At 49.6% G+C, this 6413-nt stretch overlaps 1 non-coding gene and 1 pseudogene across 1 annotated transcript; both read right to left on the bottom strand.

Annotated features, from left to right (window-relative positions):
- Positions 1–164, bottom strand: LOC137354976 (U1 spliceosomal RNA). Its single transcript, XR_010970623.1, has one exon. It is a non-coding gene; the product is annotated as a U1 spliceosomal RNA (small nuclear RNA).
- A 588-nt stretch (positions 165–752) lies between these two features.
- On the bottom strand, positions 753–1461 carry LOC137353329 (U3 small nucleolar RNA-associated protein NOL7 pseudogene; annotated as a pseudogene).
- Positions 1462–6413: the final 4952 nt, after the last annotated feature.

The raw sequence follows: 6413 nt of genomic DNA, 5'->3' as shown, positions 1-6413 counted from the left end.
CAGGGGAGAGCGCGAACGCAGTCCCCCACTACCACAAATTTTGCAGTCGAGTATCCCGCATTTGGGGACATCGCAGGCGTCAGCACACCCGAAGTGCAATGGGCTAGCCTCGTCCTGGGAGAACCACCTTCTTGATCATGGTATCTCCCCTGCCAGGTAAGTATGCTAAATATCCTCACACACTGCCACCTGACATCAGACACCACCTCTTACGGTCTCAAACACTCCATTTTTACACATCACCTTGACACTCCATTCACAATCTGCTGCTCTTCGCACATGTCAGTTCTTGGCAAATATTGCACTCTATCATTCATTACACCTTCCGACAAAATGCCGCACGGATCCAGAGCCTGCAATGCTATTTGCATAATGCCCTTAATAGGAAAACAGCACCCTCCCCCTCCCTCAGCTGCCTTCCTTCAGGCCGCGAGGCTTTTTTTTTCATGTCCATTAAATATTTTAGAAAGATTAGAGATTATATACATTAGAACAGTCTCAAGCAATCTTCCTTCTTTATACAGAAACAAATCTTAACAGCTGTCCTTGAGTATAATAACAAAAGACACGGTTCAAACCAATGGACTATTAACTGCACAAATGACAAAGAGCTTCCTCTTGAAGGTGAGCATTAATGTACTAAATTCAGAGTTTGCTTCCAGCCAAAGAAACCTCCCATTTCATCTGTTTAAGAGCCCGTGTAGATTTTAGTTTTCTCACTAGTTCCATTCTCTCATCTTGCAGTCACACCATGATGCTGAATCTACAACTTTCGAAACTTTCCAGATTTTTGTTGAAGTTCTGCTCCCCAGGATTTGTTGACAAACTGCATTGCTGGTTTTTTCTGTTGAGCTTTCTTGTTTGCAAGTGAGAAGTATTCATTGACACTGCCTCTCCTGCTGCCTGGGCCATACAGTCGATCATTAATCTGGCATTTTCAACCTGCTGCTTTGTTTGGCCTTGATCCTTTAATGGAATGGCCATGGAGCTCTCCTTCCATCTGGTATCCACACATTCTTCAACATCTTCCTTCAATCCACTATCTTCCTCAGGTTGCTGCACAGAATTACAATCATCACCTTCTTTACTTGAGTCAGGTGTCTGGTCATTCTTTTCTCGGACTGAAGTAATCTCTTAAAGAATGCCATCTGGAAGCGACTTGCGCTTCTTTTGCTCTTTGAATAATTGCTCCTTTCTTCTTCTTTTCTCCTTCAGCAAAGCTTTGTCTCTCCTCACGCTCTCCAGCGGCGCTTTCATGCTCTTTTCAGCTTCCTCCCGGGCGCTGCTGAAAGTCACCTCCTCCGGCGCTTCGTCCTCTTCCTCTGGGCTGATCTCGGCCAACATTTCCCGGCTCTCTTGACTCTTCACAGAACCAACTTCCATGCCATTCTCCTTCAGGCCGCGAGGCGTTTTCCGGAAAGAAATCCCGAGACGTAGACATTGCAAACAAAGGAAGGACATGCTTGGCTTCTCTTCCTTTCAAACACCGTTCACAATCTGATGCCTTCGAAAAAGCACTTTTCAAGTTTTGCACCTCAACACCAATAGGGACGTAGGGAGCGAGTTCTGGCCGTCAAGTCTTCCTCACTTGTCACATTCACTGCCTTTGCTTGAAATATTTCACCGGTTTCCCAAAGGGAGCAAACCCACCTCCCTTTGTTTAAGTCTGGCTTTGCAATCTATCTTACTCTCTGCAGTATGATCATTGTCCACATAGCCGGTAAATAATGTGAGGAGAAGCCACATTCAAAGGTTGAAGAAGACAGAGACATTTTGTCGAAGCTTTTCTTCTTGCACTCATCAGGACAACCTGAAAGAATACCAATGTAAGGGAAGCAACAAATTAATACTGTATAAGAAGAGACTGCTGATCGGTTGGCAAGTGGACTCTGATTGGTAGAGGCGTTGACAGTTTTATGGTGACTGACAGTTAACTGCCAAGCTTTGTTTGAAATTTGTGTGGCGCATTTGCATGTACTGGAAGCTACATATATTAATACACAGGGCCCTGTTCTTTGCAGACAGAAAGAACATGTATACACACTGCGCCTATTTCAGGTAAACAAAATATGTGACAGCCATTTGCTGCTTCATTCCTCAGGGCAATGCCTTGACCAATCAGAGTCAAGCTGCCCGCTTTAAATTTCAAACAAAGCTTGGCAGTTAACTGTCAGTCACCATAAACTGGTGCATTCTCCATGGCAACGCCTCTACCGATCACAGTCCACTTGCCAACCAATCAGCACTCTCTTCTCATACAGTATAAATTTGTTGCTTCCCTTATGCTTGCGAGTTGTCCTGATGAGTGCAAGACGAAAAGATTGACAAAATTTCTCTGTTTTCAGCAATATTCAGGTTGTAGACACGCATGGGAAATAACCCGCACCAACAGAACAGGCGACAGAGCCAACGTGTTGCTGTCCATTGCTGCATCCAGGAGGTGACTGAGGCCGGAATTTTACTTGTCCCGGTGGGGCCACATTCCCGGAGGCAGAAGCGGGTGCCAAGGTTGCTCCCGCTCCGCGCTCAGCTGCCACGGCGATCGAGCGCTCAGTGACCAATTAGTGGCTCGGCAGTGTATTTATGACAGAAAAGGGCACGGGTGGGAGGGTGAGTGTCGGGGGCGGAGCTGGAGCCGGAAGAAGGTGCTGAAAGCCATTTAAAAGGGCTTTCAGCAACCTCACTGGCTCTGAGAGGCTTACCTGCAGCAAGTAGGATGTTTGGAGGAGCAGCATATTAGAAGAAGGAATAGAGCTGCCTGAGGGTGAAAGGAGTGCAACAGGAATTAAAGGGGTCACCCCTCCAGTAAACATGAATATACCAGAGACAGACCAGAACCCGCTTGCGGCAATGGCAGAGAGATGCCACCGCATGGCACCTAGGTTCTCTGAAGACTCCCTGCATGTCCTCCTCCAGGGGGCTGAGGCAAGGCAGGAGGTCCTCTTCCCATCAGACGGAAGGAGGAGGCCTCCCCAAGTCACCAAGAAGGCGTGGCTGGAGGTAGCGGAGGGGGTCAGCAGCCGCGGAGTAGTGAGGACACGGCTCCAGTGCCGCAAGCGGGTCAATGACTTCTGTGCTCTGCCAGGGTAAGGGGCATTCCGCAGTCATCGCAGCTTTTAACTGATACGGGAGGGTCACTGGGTGCTGATGCTTCAAAGTCAAAGCCATCCATCTTCAGTGATTGGCTGCATCACTGCCTTGGGCCGTATACTGGGATACCCAATGATGCAGAGGTATGCCATCCATGCACCTCAATGGCATTGGTTCCAGATGCAGCATGCAGCACGAGGGGTGAGTGGGTTCTCTTTCAAGTCAAGGGACTGAACTAATTGCCAAGTGTCTCCACAGGAGAAGAGGGCCCGGACCGATGGCGGGGTGGCCAACCCAACATCCCTCTGAGGTCAGCAGGGACGCCAAATCGAGCTTTGAGAGGGCACAGGAGCAACAGCAGAATGCATATGGGGACTCCTCTCCGGGCGCTCCTGATACATTCCGAAGCTCTTTGTCCCTCTGCCAGTGACGACATCACCTTATAATCCCAGGGTGTCTGAGGGTGGTCCTGAGACTGCTCAGGGTCACCTCAACAGGCCGGGGCCCTCACGACCTCGGGCAGGCAGAGGACACCCGCCAAAGTCATCCAAAGCCACAGGGCAGCCTGAACAGCCACCTGCCTCTGCCGTGACTGGCTGCGAGGGGTCGTCCACATGTGTGAGCACTCGCAAACGTTTCAAACTATCAGAACGGCGGTGTCACTGGCACAATTTGTAAATATTTATTTGCTGTTATACTTCATGGAAAATTGTTACATTTTTCACTTGGCATTTTCATCTGTCATAAGTCGACGCTGATGTTTTAGGCCATCTTGTTCTGCATGAGATGGAGACTTGGGGAGGTGATGTATTCGGGCCTTGTGATGTTTGAGGGAAAGGCAGGCCATTGTAGCTGAGATTTCCACCAGCAGGTGAGTGCTTCTGTGCTTCCAGCTGATGAGAATGCCTCATTTCACACGGACATGTCAGTCACTGGGTGACGAGCCTCCGTTCAGGAAAAACTCCTGAGTATTAGAGCCTCCTGGGACTCCCTTGTACTCAACTCCTGCAAACCTCCAGCTCCCTCCCCCTGCTATTCAGGTGGCTGTGCCCCCTCCTCCTCATCCTCAGCCATGTCAACATCCTCGTCTGAGGATGCCTCGCGCTGAACAACGTCGTCGTCATCTTCCAGGGTCTCTTCCCCTCTTCCCCCCCCCTCCCCCTCCACTGCAGCACCAGGTTATGTAAGGCACAGCAGACGACAACAATGCAACATACCCTTGCTGGCGAGTACTGTAGGGCACCACCTGAGCGATTGAGATACTTAAATCTCATTTTCAGAAGACCCATGGTCTGCTCAATCGTGACTCTGGTGGTCGCATGGCTTGCATTGTACCGTTCCTCTGCTTCATTCTGTGGGCTCCTCACCAGTGTCATCAGCCATGTCTTCAGCGGGTATCCCCTGTCACCAAGTATCCATCCTTGCAGTCACTCGGGGGTGCTGGGTGGAGGGGTGCTGAATAGTGCTGGCGCCTGGGAGTTCTGGAGAATGAATGCACCGTGACTGCTTCCAGGATAACGAGCACACACTTGCAATATACAGTGATCACAGACAAGTTGCACATTCATTGAATGAAACCCCTTTCGATTAATGAAGGCCCTGATTGACCTGTAGGTGCTCGAATGGCCACATGTGTGCAATCAATGACTCCTTGGACCACGGGGAACCCAGCGACGGTGCTGAATCCTCTGGTGCTCTCAGCCTGACTGGCGGAGTCTGTCTGGAACCTGATGAACCTGTTGGCATGCCTGAATATGGTATCAGTTACCACCTGTAGTGGTAATGTAGCAATGTAGTGATGCGCTGATGATTGCACACTCCTGATGAGGCCAGGAAGGACCTGATGCATAGAAGTTCAGAGCGACTGTTAGCTTCAATGGGGCTGACGTTGGATGGCCACCCATGCAGTTGGAAGCGACCTCTGCTGCCAGCATCTCAGGGATGTGACAGTTTCTCGGGACAGGTGCAGTTTTGGGAACTGGTGCTCTGACATTTGAAGAAGGCTCAATCGCGGGCAGTAGACCCTGCCTGCTGGGTAGGCTCGTTTCCTCACAGGTGGTTGCTCCTGGCGCACTCTGTGACCTTCTGCCCCTCCCCCATTACCAGGCTGCACTTGGCCAGCAGATTGCTGATTTCACTGGACATTTGCCCTCCTGTCCCTCCTTGTGGCGTAGTCTTCCTCAGGAGGTGAGCTGCCTCCAGAGTGGACAATTCCCATGGCTGCAGTGTCCCAAAGATGTTCTGAGGACAGGTATTTGCAGTCTGCTGCAAGGACAGGCACTCAGAACCCTCCCCTCTCCTACACAGAATAAATCAGTGATGCTGTGGCCCTACCAGGAGTTTCAATCACTCAGGTGAATCCTGGTGAACCAGCAAAAACAGTCCCAACCTTCAAAACAGCACATAAATCTATCAAAGTGTAATAAAAAAACAGTACCTCCAACTCCTTCACAGATACACTGGTTGCTGCTCTTTCAAAGCTGCCGTGTTCCCAACTCCCCGTTTGACTCGTTTGCCAGGCACAAAATGTGACAGCTGACGTAAAATGGCTGTCAATTGAATTCTCGACTATCTCAATTGGCCCTTAATTGCTGCAAAGTGGACAGCGATCAGCGCCTCAATCTCTCCCGCCGTCCGACCCATGTCAAATGGTGATTGGGAGTAATAATGTCGGGGACCTGATATCGACTGCCATCTTTTGCCTCGGACGCCTGTTTTGAGCAGGTAAAATTCCAGTCCGAGACTCCATTTGCTCAGTAGAAGCTACTGCACTACAGTTGGCCTACAACCCTGCCCAGCTGATCATAGGTGGTGAATGCCAGTTATCCTGGAAACAGTATGATGTCTTTCAGTCACAATGTCAAACCAGAGAACGGATGCTGGAGGATGAGACATCTGCTGTACACCTGGCTAATGTCTCCCCTCCAACAAACTTGTGGCCAGCACTCATAATGAAACCAATGCTGTCATGAGAATCACGGTTTTGAGCAGACCATTAGGGTGCTGAGGTAAAGGTTCTGGTGCCTTGACTGCTCTGGAGGTACCTTCCAGAACTCTCCGGAGTGGGTGTCCTGATTTGTGGTGCTGTGTTGCAACTGCCTGTAGGGGTACGCAAAAGCAGGCACTAGACAGTTGGAATATTGCAAGTGCAATTGAAAAGTAGGGAGCAATATCAACAGAGTAACCTCAACATTTTCAGCATTTCTGAGTTTAATGGAGTATTAAGTAAAGACAAACACAAGAGCATGAATTTAAACATCCCCATTGCTGTGTCAAACCATTTGAAACACTGCTCTGTTTGAGTAGATGAATTTTGCTTTGCC

This window comes from Heterodontus francisci, chromosome 41 (assembly GCF_036365525.1).
Source record: "Heterodontus francisci isolate sHetFra1 chromosome 41, sHetFra1.hap1, whole genome shotgun sequence".
NCBI lineage: Eukaryota > Metazoa > Chordata > Chondrichthyes > Heterodontiformes > Heterodontidae > Heterodontus > Heterodontus francisci.
The sequence above is the reverse complement of the archived record's forward strand: the minus strand, read 5'-3'. Positions and strand labels throughout refer to the sequence as shown.